The sequence below is a fragment of the Neomonachus schauinslandi genome, chromosome 3 (genome assembly GCF_002201575.2).
Source record: "Neomonachus schauinslandi chromosome 3, ASM220157v2, whole genome shotgun sequence".
Classification (NCBI taxonomy): Eukaryota; Metazoa; Chordata; class Mammalia; order Carnivora; family Phocidae; genus Neomonachus; species Neomonachus schauinslandi.
Window position 1 is genome coordinate 64,122,179 of NC_058405.1, and position 24,090 is coordinate 64,146,268.

Genomic DNA, 24,090 nt, shown 5'->3' on the forward strand with positions numbered 1-24,090 from the left:
AATAGGAAGGAAGGAGTTTCCTAGACCTTAGTGTTCTCAGATTGTCAGTAACCTAGATCCAGAGATGACAAACAAGATACAGACGATGTCTGCAAACAATCTGAGAAGTATGAGAGTCTTAAAAACATGTATCTCTATCACTAAGAAAAAGGAAAGGTGATTAAAGCAGCACTGGGAAGAGGTTTCCAACTCTTTTTCAAGGCTTTTACTGTTTACTAAACATCCCTGAGTGCCACAGCAGGGCCAGCTAGGCTGCCTCAGGTACATTTCAGTGTGCTCTTCAAGGTATTTGTCCGATATTGATCCAGGTTTACACCCATTCTCCTAGAAATTCAACTGCATAATCCAACGAGGTTTGCTATGAAAGGAAAAGTCATACAAAATGAAGTGAATGATCTGGTATAGTCCATTAAAATGTGCTCCAGATAGGCGTGTATAAAGGCACATGAAACAAATCCCATGACAAAGCTCAAGGTTTATCAGAAAGACTGGGATATATCAAAATGCCATGGAGGTAAGTAGCAGGAACTCAAGCTCCAAGAGCTTTCTCTAACAATAGTGCCAAGTTTAAATACTAAAAATAGGGAATCTGTTGTGATCTTAAAAACTACAGTAATTTGGGCATAAGCTTTTCAGAGATGGAAAAATTTAAAGAAGGAAGAAAGTGATGTATTTGTGCTTGTCACATGGAGAAAAGTAGAAAAGTATAACAGTGTGAAAGCTTTCTAGCTGAAATCTCTTTAAGCCAGCATAAAAGTTTGAATATTTGTACTAATCTGTTTCCAGAATTTACAGCAGGTTTACACGACGATGGCATGATTGACATTTTAAAATAGATAATTCTTTGCTGTGGAGGGTGGTCCTATGCATTTTAGAATACTTGCTGGCGTCCCCCCCAAATAAATAAATAAATAAAACTTTAAAAAATAAAGAGGGGGGCTCGTGGGTGGCTCAGTCAGTTACACATCTGACTCTTGATTTTGGCTTAATACATGGTCTCAGGGTCGTGAGATCAAGCCCCACGTCAGGCTCCACGCTCAGTGAGGAGTCTGCTTGAGATTTTCCCTCTCCTCCTCCCTTTGCCCCTCCCCTCCCCTGCTCATTCTCATTCTCAAATAATAAATAAATCTTTAGAATACTTGCTGGTAACCCAACCCTCCATCCACCTGATGTGAGTAGCATGATTTGGGAGGGAGGATCTCCCAAATCATGACAATTAAAAATGTCTCCAGACATTGGTTAATGTCCCCTGATGAACAAGTGTCCCTAATTTAGAACCATTGACTTATATTTAATTGAAAGGACTTATACTCACTCGTTTTTGTCTGAAAAGATCTTTATGAGAATATAACAGATTAATAGCCATTCAATCTGTTCATAAAGATTTCTCTAGAAATTTTATTGTGAGTCTTACCTGAAATAAACATAATAATAAACTAACATTTACATAGCACTTTCTGTGCATCAGGTACTATTCTAAGTACTTAAATAAATAGTTTAATAGTTAATAGTTTAATCCTCACAATAACCCCTTTTGTACATGGAGAAATTGAGGCAGAGAAATTAAGTTTTTCATGATTGCACAACTAATAATTGGTAGCATTGAGAGTGGTACCCATCCTTTGTGTTTCTAGAATTTTTGCATTCACACAATATACCCAGAAAGAAACCAGTGTCTGTGAAATCAACTGACTTCTGAAATCTTTGCCCTTTCAATTAAAATATTAGAATTATTCAGTCACTCTGACCCCTGGCCATATTTTGCCTGGACTATTGCAGTAGTCTCCTAAATAGCCTCTGTGTTTCTATCCCTTCCCTTCCTCTGTAGTCTCCTCTCTACAAAGGAGGGAAGCAATCCTTTTAAACATGTCAAATCATGTCACTCATTTCGCAAAACCTTGCAATGGCTGCTCATGTCACTCAGGTACAAACACAAGTCCTTACCATGACTATAAAACCCTGTAAAACCTAGAGTGGACCTGTCTATGTCCCACAACCATCTCTTAATTTGTCCTTCAGTCACCCAGCTTCCACGCTGATCCATGTCCTTGACTTAGTGCCTTGGTACTCACCACTCTTTCTGCCTGCAAGGGCCTTCCCTCCAAAGACTCACCCCTCACTTGTTTCAGGTCTCTGTCCAAAAATCACCATCTCAGCTGGCCCTCCCTGGCTACTCTTTGTGCAGCCACACACACATCTCTTCAGCTCTTCTTTTCTCTGCTTTATCATTCTTCATAGCACTTATACCTACCTGAACTACTTTATATTCAGCCATTTTTATGCTTTTCACCAAGTTCATCCCATAGAATGTAAATCCCATGAAAGTAGACTGCCTGCTTTGTTCACAACTCTACCCCAGCACTTAGAACGGTGTCCAGAAAAAACATACTTGTCTCACAAATATTGTTGACTGAATATAGAATATAAAAGTAGAATGATGGCATGAAGTTCATAGCACTTAAGTGAGATAATAAATGTGAATATGGCTAAAAAAGGGCCCTTGCTTCCTTCAGTGATAGTTTCTAATCAATAAATGATAGTAGAGCAACAGTGTACTTTTAACTTTGCAAGAAGATATTCAATATGTTTTATAGCAATCAACTGGATAATTAGAAATGTTAGTCCTAGTGGTGGATTTATAATTGGTGTAATTACCTGTGGATAGTGAGCCCCTGGCCTCTCTGAAGGGTCAGAATCTTCTTGCTCTTAGACTACATCATGTAAACACATTTTTAATCACTGATTTTTTTTTTCAACAAAACTGTGCACACTCTCAAATCTTAAGATGACACAAAACTAAGGAAAAGAAAATACATTGGATGAGATCAGCAAGAATCAAATAGATTTCAAAAATACTCAATACTTAAATTAAATAAAGATTTAACATCCCTAGACTAAAAATAGCCCCTAAAACTGAAAACAAAAATGAATACAGAAATATGCTAAATTTATTACCAGAAAGCTCAGTATTTTAAAATAAATTTAAATAAATTTAAAGATGTTAATATTTGTAAGTAATCAGAAAAATCCAAATTGCAGCATGAGATGATAATTTTCATTTTTGTCACATGGGCAATAGTTTAAAAATTGATAGTTTTCAGTGCTTACTGTAACAAGTATTCTCTCATCTACTCTGGATAGGAGTGAGGATTGATGAAATTTATCTGGAATGAAATTTGACGGTGTTTATTAAAATTGAAAATGTGTGTATATTTTGACAATTTGTCTAGGATTCCTCAATATCTGCATGGGTTTCTTAATTTAGGGGAACCCAGGACCATATCTCCTGCACAGAAGCTTCAGTGAAGCAGATATCCCCTCTTGAAATTTTTAAATAACAGTAGTAATTCTTGGCCAGTGTGATACTTCTGCACAGGACTTTGATCCCTAAGAGAATGGACATGATGTGCAGGGACAGTAAGAGGTCGTTTGTCTTGCCAGTGGTGGTATTGAAAATCCAGTGCTATAGTAAAGGTTTTTCACTAACATTTAGCCCTAATATTTGTGAAATTTTATGTTCAGAGAAATAATGAAATGCATATTATTTAAGTCTCAAAGATGTATAAACCTGTGATGAGATATTGGCTATTCCTTACCTTAGTTTTCTGATTTTTTTTCTAAGTTCGGGGCTCTAAAATTCCTGATGACATTCTGAACCACAGTATTCTTATGATAAAGTATTTTTGCCCCTAAATTAATTAAATTGGTTTCTGTATTGCTATCAGGACCCATGACTGAGATAATGCACCTCCCTTTGTACCAGAAATCTGATTTCTAACCTAGTATATAGAGATAACTTAAACAAATGTGAAAAAAAAAAAACCTAACTTATGAGGAAGTTCAATGCTATATTACTTATATTCAAGACAATGTGAGCCTTGGTAGGGTAATTGTGACATATAGCATTCTTATAAAATATGATATAGACATGAGAAAGACTTTCATCTGTATTAATATTATTTTTAATATTAAAGTTCCAAAGCTTGATATATACAATCTCCTTCCATTAAAAAGAAAAAGATAGAGATGTGTGTGTAGTTGTTTGCTTGGAGAAAAGAGATGTAAGAGATTTTTAGGAAAAAAGTATAGAAAGAAATCACTGATTTACTAACTTATAAAACTGGTTATTCCCTTCATCTGTACATGGAATGGCCATGTTTTAGAAAGTGAGAATGTGATCTTACTTCTAGGAAGAATAAGAATGGGTAATTAATACTAATGTTCTTTCTCTATGCTAATTAGGTCAATATGTTCCTGTTCCCAGTGAAATATTTTAAGAAGGACGAAGTAAGTTAAAACACAATTAAAAGAGGATGGCTGGATGTCAAAGAGTCTAGAACCAGGCCAGATCAAAAAAGAGGTAGCATAATTATAACCATTTAAATGAGAACCTGAAAGTATATAAAAATCCACTGGGGTTTTTCCTCTAAATACATACATAATGGAATATTATTCAGTCTTAAAAAATAAGGAAATTCCGCCACTTGTGACAGGATGGATGGATGGGTGGATGGGTGGAGGTACCTGGAGAACATTATGCTAAATGAAACGAGCCAGACAAAGGTAAATACTGTATGATATCTCTTATATATGAAAAAAAAATGTTGGTATACACACTCATTTATAATTCTCTCCCTTTTAGTGTTGGTGAGGACTGTGTATGTGATGGGGGAAAATCACATCAATAATTAGGTTACTAATTAGCTGATTTCCAGGTAATCATAATAGAGATCTAATCTTATCTAACCTAGATCTTTTTCTGATCCTATTTAAGTTGTTGGCAGAATTCAGTTCTTGCTATGTAGGGTGAAGGTTACTGTTTTCTTGGTGGATGCTGACAGAAGGTCTCTCTCAGCTTCTAGAGACTACCTAAAATTCTCTTTTACGTGGCCCTATCACAGCCAGAAGGAAAGTATTCTTCTGATGTTTCTTTCACTCTTCATTTCATGTTTATGATAAGTTTTGTGTAAAGGGCTCATTTGATTAGCTCTCTTTTAAGTGGGTACTTTGTAAACTATAACTTTGAGGATCATTTAGCATGCCTTGTGCCATGTATCTATTTATTTGCTTATTTGTTTGGTTTATTCCATAGTACCAGACCTTACCAAATTTTCATCTATTATGTAAGCTTTATATTTCTAGGTAATTCTTTTAAATGTTAGACTCATATGAAGGGCAAAAATAGTTCAGTGGGTCCCCATGTACCCTGAATCTACTAGCTTCCCTCAATGATAGCCTCTTACAATACCACAGTACATTATCAAAGCAGGAATCTTCTTTTTTGATATATAGTTCCAGAAAACTTGGATGGATGGATGGATGGATAGATAGATGGATGACACAAATTGCTTCATAATCTCAAAGAAACCCCCCAAGGTTATCACTTCATAAACTTACCCTCCCCCTACTTAAAGCCCAGATAACTTCTGATCTGTTCTCCATCACTTTGATTTTGTCATTTTGAGAATACTAAAGTAATAGAATAATACATTATGTAACCTTATGATATTGGCTTTTTTGGGTATTTTCACTTTTAAAAAACTTTCGCCATTCTAATAACTGTGTAATATTGGCTTATCCTGACTTTAGTTAGCATTTCGCCAATGGCCAATGATGTTGAATCTCTTTTCATATGGTTACCGCCATCTGTATATCCTCTGGCAAGTATCTGTTCAAGTCTTTTTTCCTATTTTCAAATGGGATTATTTATTTTCTCATAGTTGAATTCTAGAAATGAAACGATACAGACTGATTTCTCAAATCCACAAACTGGAAAAAAAGAAAACAAAACAAAACTTCACCCAGGATGAAATAGACAATCTGACTATGCCTATAACTACTGAATTCATAGTCAAAAATGAACTCATGATCAAAGAAATTGAATTCATGCTAAAAACCTTCTGAAAAAAAAGTACTGGATCCAGATGTTTTCATGGGTGATTTCTACAAAAATTTACAAAATCTCTTCCAGAAAAACAGAAGATGAGAAAACATCTGAACTCATTTTCATGAGGCCAGCTTTTCACTGACATCAAAACCGAAGACTGTAGCACCAAAGTAGCAAAACTAAAGACTCTTATGAACATAGCTGTAAAATAAATATTCCTTGCGAATATAGATGCAAAAATCCTCAACAGAATATTAACAAATAAAATCTAACAATATACAAAAGGAAAAATAATGCCATGGCAAACTGGGGATTATTCTATGAACAGAGGGCTGGATCAGTCTTTGAAAGTCAGTTATTATAATCTACTATATTTACAGTCTAAAACAAATAAATAATTATAACAATTGATGAGGATCGATCATTTGACAAAATTCAATACCTATTCAAGATAAAAAATGTGAGTAACTGTGTACAGTGATCTATTAATATATTAGTAGATATATATAATTATATGTGATGCTATTTTGTTTTAAATAGTTTAATGCTTTTTAAAAGTGATGGGGCACCTGGGTGGCACAGTAGGTTAAGCATCTGCCTTCGGCTCAGGTCATGATCCCAGGGTCCTGGGATGGAGTCCCACAGTGGGCTCCTTGCTCAGCGGGGAGCCTGCTTCTCCCTCTCACTCTGCCCCTCCCCCCTGCTTGTGCTCTCTTTCACACTCTTTCTCTCTCTCTCTCAAATAAATAAATAAAAAATCTTTAAAAAAATAAAAAAATGAAAGAGAATTAAAGACGTATGTATGTATGTATATATTTATTTATATGTATATTTTCCACATATTTACAGTTTCTAGATCTTTTCATCCTTTTCTCTAAATTAGTTCCTTCAAACTAACTTCTTTTAGTATGTCTTATAACCAGCAAGACTGCTGGTAGTGAATTCTTTTTGGTTCTGTTGATCTGAAATTTTATTTCATGATTGTTAATGAACATTTTCAGTTTTTGGTATAATTTTGGGTTGATAGTTCATCCTTTTTTTTATCATTTTAGCACTTTAAAAAATGTTTCTCTATTGTCTTCTGGTCTTTATCTTTGTTTCTAATAACAAAAATATAGTCATTCTTATTGCTATTATTTTGCTATCCTACTATATGTAATGAATCTTTTGACTTTGCAGCTTTAACATTTTTCTATTTATTTTTGGTCATCAGCACTTTCAATATGATGTACCTGTTTTATTTTCTACCATATTTATCTTGTTTGAGGTTTGCTGAACTCCTTAATATGGAAAACATGTGGCCATTTATTCAAATATTTATTGTGACTAATCATTGTTTTTTCCTCTTTGTGCTTCTAATTACACCTCTATATTAAACAATAATGTCTCACAATTTAGTAAGATTGCTTATTTTTAAATTTGTTTTTTCTATCTGTTCTTTGAATCAAACAATTTCTGACAACACAATTTCAAGTTCACTGACATTTTCTTCTCCCATTTATAATCTATTAAAATCTCACCCAGTACATTTTATGTATCTTTTATACAATCTTATATTACATTTTGAATTTCTCACATTTTCATGTTTTTTCCCATCTCTTCTTATGTTATCACCACATATTTAAGTCCTTGAAAACATCTAAAATAGCAGCTTTATGTTTTATATTTTTCTTGTGCTAATTCTAATACATGAAGTACCTAAGTGTCAGTTACTATGCACTGCTTTTTCTTTTAACAGTGGATCACAATGCGTTTTGTTTCGCACATTTAGTAATCCTGTATTATAAGTTGGACATTGCATATGATAGCTGTAGGGCATCTGGATAATGCCAAACTAGTTAAAACATGTTGAATTTATTTTGACAGATAAATTGCTGGTGGATAATTTTGGTCCTGCCAGACTTGGATTCATTTGCTGTTAAGCCATATCTATTTTGTTTTGAACTTAGTCCTATGGCTCAGCCCTTACTCTTGGATGTGGTCCTTACTAAAAAATATGGTCTTTCTGGGGTCTCAACCAATAGCCAATGTGCTCAGTAATTACTTTCTATTCTGGATGACCTGTAACTCCTGTGTCCCCCAGCTCAGCTGGCCTCTCAATATTCAGTCTTCTGCCCCACGGTACCCATTCTCTGCTAGGAATCAAAGAGCTTTGCTCTTTGCTTTTTCAGCCTAATCCCTGGCCAAGAAAGGAATAAATTCATGCGGACTTAGGTAACCTTTCTCTCAACAGGCCCTCCTTCTCGGATCCTGTGTCCTACAAAATCCAGCTGCCTCAATAACTACAAATTCAGACTCTGTCTTCTTGGTTAAGCAAGACTTACTTAGGTTTGGCTCCATTTCCCTGCTCTGTGTCAGTGAAGAAGGTTGGAACAGTTATTAGGCAATCTTGAGGCTCACATCATTTGTTTTCCTTTCATCAGGGATCACTGTCCCAAACTGCCTCTTATTCGATGCCTGAAAATAGTGACTCATGTGTTTTGTACAATTTTATAGGTGTTTTGGTTGGAATACCAAGTTCTGTACCAGTTACTCTTTCCAAGCAGAAATAACATTCTACTTATAAGATAAGAAAATGTAAATTAAGAAAAGCTAAGTTATTTGTTTATTGTGACAAAATAAGTGATAAACAAAAATGGGTTTTTATCCAGGTCTTCTGATTTTATATCCAGAGTATCTCTACTGCATCCCAGCTGTTTTGCAATGAATAGCCCGAGAAAAACATAGATTGAGGTAGGTTTTTCTAATTCAGTGGTTTATAAACTTTTCAGTTCATGGAATAATAAAATTGTAAACACTTTGTATAAAGTAATTTGAACTTTGTACACTGCTTTTTTTCTAGGTATTATTAAATGCATACATAGCAGCAATAACAATAATGATCATCTACTAGGTTAATATTTCATAAAAAGAATGACATGGAATCACCAAAATGGTGTAAACAAACATATCATTTCATAATAAAGAAGAATTTTATCAAAGGAATGAATTTTGTTTTATGTAAGTCTCACTTTATTTTACTTTATCTCTTTTTGGCCTTGAAGCAGACTAAACGTCAAAGTGGACCAAAGCCTGTCTGAAGGCAGGTATTTGGAAATAAATGACAGTACATTTCATTAAAAAAAATTAAAAAGTTTACAGCATTTCCTTTGGTTCAGACAGACAGCATTCTCAGTGCTTACAGTTATAATCTATGTAAACATTATAACTACACTATGAATCAGGTCCTCTTGCATTTCTCACTTTCTAGGTGATGAATGTGATACATGAAGAAATGAAATATTTTGCCCAAGATCACCCAACTAATAAGTAGCAGAGTTAAATTGCCACTCAGAATCAGGATCTTAAACTTTGCTCCTTTTGAAATGGAAATCTGAGGAGGAAAAATAGATATATACCTATGGGTATATATCTAAAAATGTTTCAGACTTTTCCAAATCAATTTTCAAATGGATATACATTATCCTTATAATGTACTACGGTGTTTATTTTATTTTTATTTTTTGGTACTACTGTATAAAAGAGAGATTTCAATTTTTCAATTCTTGAAATTCTATCTACATAAAATAATAATGCACCATAGGATTGGAAAAGAGCATTTTTTTCTAGTTCTGCATTTCTAGCTATAAATGAAAGTTAATATTTGAGAGCAGATAGAAGAGCCTTTTATTGAAATAGATAATGCTCATGGAAAATTGATATTTCAGATGGTTAAAAATTCAGCTAAGATGAGGCTAAAAAATGTAGCCCATTTTAAAAACTTAATCTAAATAAATTTATGATGCAAAGAAGCATTTAAAAGAGCTCCTTGAAATGAAGGAAGTCCTGCATCTAAGAGAACGATGAGGTAGTGCTCAAATGTAAGTAGAAAATAGTGATTCAGGGTAGTAGCTTCTGAGTAAGAAGGAAAGAAATAAATGTTACTCTTCCAGTTTTGATTTTATAAGAAAATTAACTGCAGGTCCTAATCAAAATGTACTTACTAATAAATATTCAACAATTTAAATTAACAATTACAAAATAAACATACGTTGCAATTTATCGTTGAAAGTTAGACACATTAAAAATAGAAAAAAATAGGGGCATCCGGGTGGCTCAATCAGTTAAATGTCTGCCTAATAGTCAGGTCATAATCCCAGGATCCTGGGATCTAGTCCCACATCTAGCTCTTCTTGCTCAGCGGGGAGCCTGCTTCTCTCTCTCTCCTGCTCCCCTCAGTCAGGTTCTCTCTCTCTCTTTCTCTCTCTCAAATAAATAAATAAATTCTTTAAAAAGAAATAGGAGAAAATAATAATTTTAAAAGAGGTATATCAGAATATCCAGGTGTTTAATGACTAATTCATATATCTAATCTTTCAGGAAGAAGATATTTAGAAGATCTAAGTAAACTTAAATAGATGGAAATGACTGACTTGCTTGGATTTTGGTGGAAAAACTTCCATTTACTTGGAATAAAAGGAAGTAGGAGGCAAAAATAATTAGAGTATATTGCTGAATATTATTTTATGTGAAAAATAAAACAAAAAACTAAGCTTGTAGATTAAGTGCCTATTATAAGAGAAGCATTGGCAAAATGAAGTCAATATATGGAAGTCTATCTTCCAAATATATTAATAGCCCAAGATGATCAGAATGGCTTTACTTTTTTAAAGATTTTATTTATTTATTTGACAGAGACAGAGAGAGAGCTAGAGAACACAAGCAGGGGGAATGGCAGAGGGAGAAGGAGAAGCAGGCTCCCTGCCTAGGGAGCTCAATGTGGGGCTTGATCCCAGGACCCTGGGATCATGACTTGAGCCAAAGGCAGACGCTTAACCGACTGAGCCACCCAGGTGCCCCTCAGAATGGCTTTAATACAATTTCCAAAGCAGGATAATGTTATCGTTGAATTTTAGCCTCTAAATAAAACCTGTGTTAGAACTGCACAATGCAACTCCTTTGGGATGCTAGCCTTTACCTTCTGAACCTAGCCTTTTAGAATTGAGCTTAATATTTTTCAATCAGGAAGGAGGTTTAATTGGATCAACAAACATGCATTGTGGTATGTGATTGACTTCATTCATTGCTCTTTCAGATGGTGAAATGAAATCTACCAATTCTAATGCAACATTCTGCTCATGGAATCACCATAAGCTAATAATCACTCACATACATTTACTGTTGGGTGTATCTCATTTTTCTGTTCTTGGGAAATTCACATTCACATGCCCTAACTCCCAGTCTAGCAAAACAGCCAGTGGAAGCCATTTTTTGAACTACTCTGCATAAGTGGAAACTAATTTGGAGCAAATACATGTCTTGAAATGACAGTCTTCTGGATCTCTTTCAAGCTCTATATTCTCATTTCCTTTGCCAGTTCATTGACCTTTGCCCAGGAGTTAAATGAAGGACATTTAACTCAGCCTTTGTTCTCAGGCACTTTTCTTTTTTGATGCTACAGTCCCAAACCTAAGAAATCTCATCAATAACCATGGTTTCACTTACTGTGAATATGTTAACAAATCCCAAATTCATATATCTACGCCCAAATTCCACGCTGAGCTTCAGACTCTTATATAGAAGTGTCCACCAAACATCTTTACTTAGATGGCTCAAAAATATCCTACTCTCAACCTGTCTGGATAAAGCCCAAAAATATTAATTTAAGCATATTCTACATATCACTCTAACTCTTCCATCTTGTAGTTCCTAAAGAAGAATCTGAGTTAACTTGCTTTTTCTTTTAGTCTAATTAAAATAAAGGAGAGAGAGCAAGAACCAGAAAGAATCAAAGTTCTTTGGTTCTAAATCTAAAGATTATTTACATTGTGTAACAGAAAATCTAACTAGAGAAAAAGAATTGATATGAGATTTTGAGGTTGTGGAAACAGGAGAGACAGAAGAGACCCATGAGACCATTTTGAGAGAAAATATTGGAAATCGATAGTGAGTTTCAGAGAGGTTTGGGAGTATTGGCAACTATTTCTGTAAAGGATATTGTAAGTGGCAGAAATCTGGATATAAGAGACTTTTACATGTTTTCCCAGACATTACCAGAGTATGCTTCTTTCCATGTTAAAGGTTAAATTTTTTCCATTATTTATTTTTGGAAACAATGTTCTCTCTTCAAATCCATAGTCTATGGAGATGAGGCCATTATATTTGAATCATGTGCTTTATTAGTCAGGATCCATTTTAAATTCATACAAAAGAAAACCCAAAAATAGCAATATCTAAGACAGATAAACATTTAACTCTTTGATATGAGAAATAAATCTAGAGGTACATGGTCCCAAACTGGTGTGGAAGCTCTAGATATATCAAGGCTTCTTCTTCCTTCCCCTACTACTACACGAGTATTAGCTGGAACACAAATGAGTCTCAATGGTCTCATTTCAGACAACCAGATGGGATAAAGCTGGAATGCCCCTTCCTTTTTAAGTAACCCTACTAGTCAACACTTGTGATGTCATCTCATTAGCCAAAAGCTAGTCACATGGACACATCTGACCCAAATAAAATTGAAGTATCTAGTCTTTATTCCAACAGGCAAAATGCTCAGCTAAGAATTGGGATCCTGTTACTAGGCAAAGAGAGAATAGATCTTTAGTAGAAAATAAGCTTCTTCTGCTAAATATGCACAAACCTGAATCCATCATCTCTCCTACCTTTAAACCCTATTAGGGTTCCCTGTCTTAAGAAAATTACTCAATTGCTCAAGACCCTGGAGTTATTACTGGGTAACTTCATGTTATTCATCTTCTTCACTCCTAAATCCAATTAGACAGCATGGCTTACTCAATATTTCTCTCCATTTTCTCTTTATTATAACTATCCTAGTTTGGGCCATCTGGATTTGGAACCTAAGCCTTATAAATATGAACTCTGTGTGTGTGGTTTTACCTTTCTGTCTCCGACTACCCAAATCCATTGTACTTAGCACAGGGTACCTTTGTGTAAAGCAAGCTGGTCATTTTACTCCCCACATAAAAATCACTCAAGGATATCCTTTGGTTTTAAGATAGAGATCCATATCTACAAATATACTGTATACGATATAGACTTGCATATTATGAAACCCACTGAGTTAGTTATCCATTGCTGTGCAACAAGTGAAATGTGCATAATTTCTATTTCTTTTTCCTGATCTATTGTACTGTCAAGGCTTTAGTACAATACTGAGTAAAAGTGGTAAGAGCGGAAATCATAACCTTGTTTCCAAAAATAAGTGGAAAGCATTCAGTTTTCCAATAGTAAGTATGGTGTTAGCTATAGTTTCTATTTTTGTAGATGATCTTTATCATATTAAGGAAGTTCCCATGTATATATAGCTTACTGAGAGCTTTTATCATGAATGGACTTTAAATTTTGTCAAATCCTTTTTATTTTTGCACTGATCTAGATAAGCTTATGGATCTTCTCCTTTAACTGATTATTTAGGTAAATTACATTAATTGTAATCTAAATTTTAGACTAGCATTGCATTCCAGAATAAACTCAATTTGGTCATGATGTGTTTCATTAAATATGTTCCTGGATCAATTTATTCATATGCAGTTAATACTTTTGCATCTGTGCTCATGAAGGATATTGCTCTATTGTTTTCTTGTAATGTCCTTTATTGGTTTTGATGTTAAGGTAATACTGGTCTCCTAAAGTTGGGAAGTACTTGCTCTTCCTTTTTTTTTTCTTTTTTTTTAAATTATGTTATGTTAGTCACCATACATTACATCATTAGTTTTTGATGTAGTGTTCCATGATTCCTTGTTTGCATATAACACCCAGCGCTCCATTCACTACATGCCCTCTTTAATACCCGTCACCAGGCTAGCCCATCCCCCCACCCCCCCCAGTACTTGCTCTTCTTATTTTCTGGAAAAGATTATATAGACTTGGTATTATTTCTTCCTTAAATGATTGGTAGAATTTTCTAATAAAACCATCTTGGTTCAAAGTTTTATCGTATAATATTTTTAATAGGAATTTAATTTACTTAATTGATAACTACCTATTCAGGTTATCTTTTTGAGCAGTTGTGGTACTCAGGTATTTAACTGTTAACCAGTTTGTGTAATTCAAGGTATTGCTACATTTCATCTAAGTTGTCAAATTAGTGGGCATAAAGTTGTTTATTATATTCCATCTTTACCCTTTAATGTCTATCTATAGTGTTCCGTAATGATGTCTTTTATTCTGGATACTGAAAATTTGTGTCTTCATTTTTTTTTTTTTCTTGATCTGGCTAACTATAGGTCTAATAAGTCATGGGGATGAAAGGCACAGCATAGGGAATATAGTCAATGGTACTGTAATAGCCTTGTATGGTGACAGATGGTAGCTACACTGTTATAACATAACGTATAGACTTGTCAAATTAAAAAGAAAAACTTTATTAGTCTATCCAAAGAATAATCTTTGACTTCCTTGATTTTATTCATTATTACTTTTGTGTTTTCAACTTCATGGATTTCAGCTCCTTCTTACTTGCTGTAGGTTTAATTTGCTCTTCTATTTCTAGTGTCTTAGGTGAAAGCTTAGATTATTTTGAGATTTTTCTTCTTTTGTAATATATACATGTAATGCTTTAAATTTTCCTCTACTACTACTACTATTTTTCTCTACCACTACTTTTATTTCCCATCTATTTCTTCTTTCTACTACTTTAGCAGCATTCCACAAATGTTTATGTATTGCATTATTTTTATTTAATTCAAAATATTTTCTGTTTTCTATTGTGATTTCTTCTTTTGAATATGGATGTCATAGAAATGTGGTTTTTTTTTAAATTTTCAAATATTTGAAGACTTTCTAGCTTTTGGGGGAGGGGTTCAATAATAGTTTAATTCCTTTGTAATTAGAGAACATATTTTTAATGATTTCTATTCTTTTAGTTTGATGATTTGTTTTACAGAACAGAAAATGTAGTATCTTGGAAAATTGTCCTTGTGCATTTGAAAAGAAGTTATATTCTATTATTGCTGATGGGGCATTCTATAAATATTAACTGAGTCATGTTATTTAATAACATCATTCAGTAATTCTATACCCTTGCTGATTTTCTATCTATTAATTGTTCTATTAATTACAGAAAATAAATGTTGAAGTCTCCAATTATAATTGTGGATTTGCCTATTACTCTTTCCAATTGATCATTTTTTTGTTTCATTTGGAAACAAAAACTCTGTTGGAAACTCTGTTATTGAGTGCATACATATTAGGATTGTTATATCTTCTTCTCTTGTCATTATGTAATGTTCCTCTTTATCTCACAAAATATTACTTGTTCTGAAAATTGCTTTTTCTCATTAATATAGTCTCTATAATGATCTTTCAATTAATGTCTGCATGTTGTATCCTTTACAAACTTTTACTGTTATCCTGTCTATATTATATATTTAAAGTATATTTCTCATAGATAGCATGTAGTTAGTTCCTTTGTATTAATATGACAGTCTTGTCTTTGAGTTGGTATTTTTAAAATTTATTTTATTTTTTTATTTTTTATTTTTTTGACAGAGAGAGAGAGCATATGAGTGGGAGAGAGGGGCAGAAGGAGGGAGAGAGAATCTTGAGTAAGCTCCACAACCAGTGTGCAGAGCCTGATGAGGGGCTCGATCTCACAACACCAAGATCATGACCTGAGCCGAAATCAAGAGTAAGTCACTTAACTGACTGAGGCACCCAGGCACCCCTGAATTGGTATTTTTAAATCACTAGCATTAGATAAAATTCTTCATGTTGTTAAATTTATGTCTACCATTTTTGAAATTCTGGTCTTCTTATTTTTTAAAAATTTTCTGTTCCTTCTGTACTGTCTGCTTTTGCATTATCTGAACATTTTTAGTATTCCATTTTAAATTTATCTACCAGATTTTTTTTAAAAATATTTTATTTATTTGAGAGAGAGAGAGCATGACTGGTGGGGGGAGGGGCACAGTGAAAGGGTAAAGAGAGGGAAACAGACTCCCTGCTGAGCTAGGAGCCCCTCCCCGGGGCTTCTTCCCAGGATCCTCAGATCCTCATGACCTGAGCCAAAGTCAAACACTTAACCAACTGAGCCACCCAGGTGCCCATATCTACTAGATTTTTTATCACTTTCTCTTTGTTTTATTTTTGGTGGTTGCTTTAGGGTTTACTCCAGTCCACTTAGAATTATCATTTCCCTCTATGTAAGGTGTCATTTATTTTTTCTGGCTGCTCTCAGGGCATTAATGTTGATGATGATGTATCTGGGCAAGGTTTTCTTTGATATCATCATATTTGGGATATGCTGAGCTTCAACTCCAGGAAGATTTTGGTTATTATTTCCTCAAATGATTCTTTTTTTGGACCCATCTCCTCCACTTCTAGGGCTCCAAGGATACAAATATGACACATTTTGATATTATCTCGTAAGTCTCTGACATTTCTTTCTTGTTCTCTTTGTTCTTCAGATTGCATAATTTATGTTGATCTATGTTCAAGTTAGCAGACTCATTTTTTCTTATTTCCATCTTGCTAAAAATCCAACAAATTTGTTTTAAAATATTGCTTCTTCAGTTCTACAGTTTATTTGATTATTTCCTATAGTTTCTTTTTCTCTGTCAAAACTTCTACTTTTTCTGATCACTGAAATAGAGTTTACCTTTACTTTATGGAGCATGGTTATAATGGCTGCTTTAAATTCATTGGTCCCTGCCCAGGCAGGGAAGAAAATTTGAAGTGCTGCCCAACTACTGAGTTTAGACTCTAGTCCTGCCCAAATAGGAAGCCTGGCCAAAGAATCTGGGCAGCTGCATAGCTCATTCCACAGCCTCAACTGCAGTGTCATCCAAGCAGAGATCCCAGCCAGAGGCTCTACCACCTGCAGATACAAATCTGTGGCTCCAGTTGGCCAGAGAGCTTAGTTGGCAGTTCTGCCTAATTCAAGTCCCCAGACAATGGGCCATACTAGCCATGAAGCTTGTTCTATATCCCTGCTTCAGCAGAGAAAGCACATTTGGGCTGGCCTCACCCAATGCCTGAGTATAGCTTCCAGTCCCTCTGGACCAGGAGACCTGACTAGAGAATTTAGGCAACCACAGAACACAACCTACACCCCACTTGGGCAGGGAGAAAATCCAGCAGCCATGCCCAACTGGTCAGAATAGCCTCTGGCCTCATATAGCCAGAAAGCTTAGAGTGACCCTGGCAGCCACAGACATCAGCCTGCAACCCCACATAATAATGAAGCCCAGTCTACAGCTTTGCCCAGTTGTTGAACACTTGGCTTGGGGCCTCATCCAAGCAGGAAGCCCAGCCAATGACTCCTGCCCAATCACTGAGCACAGCCTGCAGACTCATTCAACAAGAGAGCTTGCACAGCGACACCCCCCACCCCCAACTGCTAAGCAATGTCTCTAGACCCATGGAACTACAGGATACAGTTGGAAGCCTCTTCTGCCCAGGAAGCCCAGCCAATGACTTTGCCCAAGAGCAGAGCACAGCCTATATGATCATGAAACCCAGCTGCAGCCCTGACTTCAGCGCATAGATTGCAGCCCCCACACAATCACAAAGCAGAGCCTAAGGTCCCATCCAATCATAAAGCCCCATGTGGAATCCTGCCTGAACATGGAGTCTAGACATTAGCACCATTATGTTGGAGAGCACAACCTGAGACTCCACTCCAGCAAGAGGGATTGCAGCTCTCAGACTATAGCCCTGACAAGTCATGGATGCAACAAGGGGTACCACCTTGCCAGGTAACGCAGCCTGTGAACTTGCCAGACCACAAGTGATGACAGAAGCTAGTGAGTGGCCCCACCTGCCTGCAAAGAACAGCCAACAACCTCACCCAATCGGGGAGCCCATTTAGTGGCTCTGCTTAAATGCAGACCCCAGCCAACAGGTCCACCCAACCACCAACCCCACCAGAGGCACCCTGCCATCGTGACCTCAGAGTACATACAGTGGCCTCGCTTGACCGTGGAGCCCCCAATTATCAAATATACCCTACCATAGAGCCCAGCCAGTGGCACCCCCTGGCTTCAGACCATAGGCAGTGGCCTAGCCAAAATAAAGATTTTAAACTCCACCTGACTACAGGCAGACACAGCTGACCTGTCCAGGCCCCAACCTGAGTTGACTGGTAAAGGTCTGTCCTTGCCAAAGCAAAACTGAATGCAACTGAACTTGGATCCATGCATTTGTTCTTTTTTTAATAGAATGCACAGTAATTAGAACTGTTTCAGTTGTTCGATAAATTTGTTTGACTTAATTGCTCTTTTTCTTTCATTCAATGTTCACATTCCCATTTCTGGATCTAACAGCCTATTCATAATATCAGATCTAATACTGCAATTAATGCTTGGCTTGTTAAGGGCCAACTAGCACTTTTTTTTTTTTTAATCTTGCTTTTACTTCTATTAAGACAACTTTTCAGTCATAGTTAGAAGATTAACAAGGATATAAAATTAGATGAAAACCTAATCAGTTTTAATAGCTAAATAACAAGTATAATTATTTTTAGAATAAAATAAGGTTTATTTTATAAGGTAGGAAAATGAGAATATATTTGACAAAAACTAATGCTTTGGGAATATCTAGAAAGTAACTGGATTTATTATTTATTCCTGTTCTTACATCATATTGTTCTTTGTATATCTCAGATAGTAACCTTTATTATGGTGTTTTATAATAATTTTAATAATTTTTGTGCTTATTCCAAAAAATCAGAGAGCCATATCTTTATATCCCCAATATTTAGCACATTCCAAGATGATGATTAAATCTCTCCAACAAACATAATTTCTTTTCTGGTAAATACTAGTGCAATTCAAAAGAAGAACCCATACTTTTTTAAAGATTCAATTGCTTGGTAAATAAGTTGCTTATCCTGCCATAAGAGAATAAAACTGAGCCATTTCAGTTATTCTTTCTTTATTAGAAGGAGGACATTTTATTGGATAACAAGTATCAGGCATGATTTATTTAAAAAAGAGTTTATATTTTTTAAAGTGATAAAAATAGCATCATTCACCTGATGTCAAACTTTCTAAAAACAAAAAGACGGGAATTAAACCTTGTATTCTTGCCATCTATACTCTATATATGGGATCTTCACTGTTACTGTTCTTAGCTAAGGTTATAGTGACCAAATCAACATACCAGATCCTGCAAATGTCTCTCTAAGAGGGCTTAAAATTTTTTTTAGGGAAAAAAAGCCAGGAACTCAGACTGAAGTTATTTATCACGAGTGTTTCTTAATTTTGGTTTCCTAGAAACACTTTGTTCAACAATTTCTTGGCTGACATATCTCTGCAGATTTTTTGTACCTAATACCTACTATATTAAAATAATACAAATATAAATATATCTGTCTCCAAGCATCTTTTAATCATAAATTTTTCCCCAGTTGTATGGTTGTAAATACTTACTTATAGAACACTGAATGTGCACATGAGAGAGAGACAAAACTGTTAGTAATTAAAACACAAGTAATAGATTTATAAAATGTTTTAAGCTTTTTGTGAAATGAAAATATGGATGCTCTTTTAGTAGACAAGAAAGACAATAAAATCTGTTACTGTGTGAACAACTCCTAGGATAAATAACATAAACATTAATCACAAAGACTCAGGAAATTTTTTTTTAAGATTTTATTCATTTATTCAAGAGAGAGCACAAGTTGGGGGAGGGTCAGAGGGAGAAGCAGACTCCCTGCTGAACAGAGAGCCTGATGCAGTGTTTGATCCTGGGACTCCAGGATCAAGACCAGAACCAAAAGCAGACATTTAACCCAATGAGCCACTCAGGGGCCCCAAGACTTAGGAAATTTTGCTTATGTTGTAAAGCAGGGCTTACAAAATATCAGAGCTAACATGGTAAGAAGAAAGAATAGATTGCTGAGTTTCTTGGTGATTTAAAAATTAGAGGAACTGAATAGCCAAAGCAATTTTGAGAAAAAAGAACAAAGCAAGAAGCATGACATTTCCAGATTTCAAACTATAGTACAAAGCTATAGTAATCCAAACAGTGGGTCATTGGCATAACAGACATATAGATTAATGGAACAGATAGAGAGCCCATAAATAAACCCACATGTGTATGTTCAATTACTTTATGACAAAGGAGCCAAGAATATGCAATGGGGAAAGTACAGTCTCTTCAATTAATGGTGTTAGAAAAATTAGACAGCCACATGCAAAGAATGAAACTAGAACACTGCCTTACACCTCATACAAAATTTAACTCAGAATGGATTAAAGACTTGAATGTAAGTCACAAAACTCCTAGAAGAAAATATGGGCATAAGTTCCTTGACAAAGTCTTGGTAATGATTTTTTGGATTTGAAACCAAAACCAAAAATAAACAAGCAGGACTACATCAAACTAAAAAGCTTTTGCTCAGCAGAGGAAGCCATCAACAAACTAAAAAGGCAACCTACAGAATGGAATAAAAAATTTACAAATTATATGATAAGAGATTAATATTCAAAATATATAAGGAACTCATATAACTCAATAGCAAAAAAATCACAAACAATTTGATTGAAAAATGGACAGAAGATTTGAATAGATATTTCCCGAAGAAAACATACAGATGGCCAACAGGTACATGAAAAGATGCTCAACATCATTAATCATCAGGAAGATGCAAATCAAAGCCAAATGAGATATTACCTCATACCTGTCAGAATGGCTATCATGAAAAAGATAAGAGATAACAAGTGTTAGTAAGGATGTGGAGAAAAGGAAACTGTGTATCATTGGTAGGAATATAAATTGATGCAGCCACTATGGAAAAGAATACAGAGTGTCCTCAAAAAGTTAAAAATAGAACTACCATATGATCCAGCAATTTCACTTCTGGGTACCTACCCAAAGAAAACAAAAATATTAACTTGAAAAAAATACATGTACACCATGTTCATTGCAGCATTATTTATAATAACCAAGATATGGAAACAAGTGTCTATCAATGGATGAATAGATAGAAAAATTGTGGCAAAAAAATACAATGGAATAGTATTCAGCCATAAAAAAGAAGAAAATCTTGCTATTTGTGACAACATGGATGGACCTTGAGGGCTTTGTGCTAAGTGAAATAAGCCAGTCAGAGAGATATGATCTTACTTATATATGGAATCTAAAAACAAAACAAAACATAAAACAAGATACAGTGAATAGATGGGTGGTTACCAAAAGTGCTGGATGAGAGTAGGAAAAATGGATTAAGGGGTCAAAAGGTACAAACCTCTAATTTATAAAATAAGTCATGGGGTAAAACATACAGCATGGTGACTGTGGTTAATAATACTGTATTGCATATTTAAAAGTTGCTAGGAGAGTAAATCTTAAAAAATTTTCATCGCAAGAAAAAAAGTTTTGTAACTGTGTATGGTAATGGATGTCAACAAGACTTAGGTAGTTGATCGATATGGAATATACTATACAAGTATTGAATCATTATGTTGTACACCTAAACTAATATAATGTTATCATTTATACCATAATTTTTTTTTAAAGTAAAAAATGAAAAGTAGAGGAGATGGTAACAACCCCAGAGGAGGTTATACAAAATGTTGTACACCTAAACTAATATAATGTTATCATTTATACCATAATTTTTTTTAAAGTAAAAAATGAAAAGTAGAGGAGATGGTAACAACCCCAGAGGAGGTTATACAAAATGTATCCTTTCATCTTATATGTGGTGACTACTAAAATTTCCTTCCCAATAAAACTTCATAGGGTACCATTTGGAACACTGCACTGGTAACCAGCCAATCTGTTGAACAAAATAATTTCAAGGGCAAAGATCACACAAGTAAAATCAGGCTGGAAGATCAACTACTTGCTCTCAGTAGACAGATTAAAAAACCCTTTGTTAGTAAATAATAATGGATTTCTGAAAGCATGGTGTACATTTTAGTTATCTTTTAATCTATAATGTCTATTTGTTCTAATGGTCCTTGTGCAATGTTATCTCTACTTAAATTAAAATTATTTACTGAAGTTTTATGTATATATACTAAAACACAAATTACAAGTGAATGGTTCACTACATTTCACTAAGCAGATACATTTATGTAAACATGTTACCATCAACAATATCAAGAAATAGAACAATCCCAGCACCACAGAAACACCAATTTATCTTCTAATCAAAGTTTCCTCTCAACAAAGTTAATCACTGTCTTGCTTATCCTAATACCAAACTCGACCAGAGATTGGTTTTGCTTTCTTTTGAACTTTATATAATTTGGATTCATATACTGTGTACAGTTTGTATCTGACATCTTCAGCTAAATAAAATGTTTTTATGATCCGTCCATGTTGGTGAGTGTAGTTGTAGTGTGTTTAGGCTTGTTTGTGTAGTACACCATTGCTTAAATTTACTACTCTTGTTCATTCTACTGTTAATAGATACCAAGACTGGTTATAGTATGAAAATAATTGTTAAATTGTGATAAACATGTTTCTACATATCTTTTAGTGCACATGTGGATAAATTTATTTTGTATGTATATTCAGAAGTAGAATACTCTATTAATGAATATGCAGTAGTTTAATTTTTTTTTTAAGTAGGCTCCATGTGGAGTGTGGAGCCCAACATGAGGCTTGAACTCACCACCCTGAGATCAAAACCTGAGCTGAAATCAAGAGTCACATGCTTAACTGACTGAGCCACCTAGATGCACCAATATGCACTAGTTTTAATAATTAATCCTAAACGATAATCCAATGACCTTGAAAGGAGGGCAAAAAGTCTTTAGATAGAAAACACAAAGAGATAAGCATAAAGGTAAAAAATGTTAAATTTAGCTACAATAAATTTAAGACCTTCTGGTTGGATCTCACAAATCAATATTTAAAAAAGATAGTTCTAGGGGCTCCTGGGTGGCTCAGTTGGTTAAGCGACTGCCTTCGGCTCAGGTCATGATCCTGGAGTCCCTGGATCGAGTCCCGCATCGGGCTCCCTGCTCGGCAGGGAGTCTGCTTCTCCCTCTGACCCTCCCGCCTTTCATGTGCTTGCTCTCTCTCATTCTCTCTCTCTCAAATAAATAAATAAATAAATCTTAAAAAAAAAAAGATAGTTCTATAGATAAATGGGCAAAATATTTGAAAAAAATAGTAGGAAAAAGTGGGTATTCAAATTGTCCATAGGGCTCTTCAAATTGAAAGAAATTCTACTAAACATTAGCTAGAATGGTTAAAACTGAAAAGACTGAGGGGCGCCTGGGTGGCTCAGTTGGTTGAGCGACTGCCTTCGGCTCAGGTCATGATCTCAGGGTCCTGGGATTGAGCCCTGCATCGGGCTCCCTGTTTGGCGGGAAGCCTGCTTCTCTCTTTCCCACTCCCCCTGCTTGTGTTCCCTCTCTCGCTGTCTCTCTCTCTCTGTCAAATAAAGAAATAAAATCTTAAAAAAAAAAAACTGAAAAGACTGATAATGCCAAGTTTTGTGTAAGATATGAAGCAATGGAAATTTATAAACTTATAAATTTGTAAAATGGGTCTCTTTTTGGAACTCTGGAAATTTATCAAAAGCTTGCAGCAACCCAGAAACTACTTATAAAACAACAGCTGGATCTCAGAAAGAACAGCAAGCTTTGTGGCATCCTAATTTACCCTGACCCCCAGCTCAGCAGCAGCCTTCAAAGTAACAGCCCACAATCCTGTTATCAGTACTAAAGTGACCAGAATGAGCTTATTTGCAAAGAATTGTCCTTAGTTATCTGTCTGATGACTTCCTGGAAGGCCAGCTCTAAAAGCTTGTCTTTATCTTACCTAACTTAGAACTTGCTTAGTGCTAAAGCTTCCTCTGGCTTGGCGGGGGAGGGGGGGGGCAGGGTGAGTCATTTGTCAAGAAGAAAAAACAAGGGACAAATATTTTAGTCACTGTTGCCTGAAGCAATGGATAGCAGTTGGGGAAAACAAAGAACTGACCCAAATGTAGGAAGAAAGACTTGAGGAATGAGATTCTTTGGGAAATAAGGATTTTGAAAAGTTTTGACATATTCCTGGGAATCGAGAAGGCCATGCACACACATGAGCAGGGCTGTGGATAAATTCTGGAAAGCCCTGAGAAGGCCTTGAGCTCTTCTTGCTCACTAACCTTGACACTCTGTGAAAGCACAAGGAAAGAAATGGTAAGGCAGAGATATACACTGCCCGATCCAGTGTTGAAGGGTGCTCCGGTGTACACTTGGAGTTTCTCTACAAAGACAGGGGTTTTCTGTTTCCAGACATGTAAGGGTACC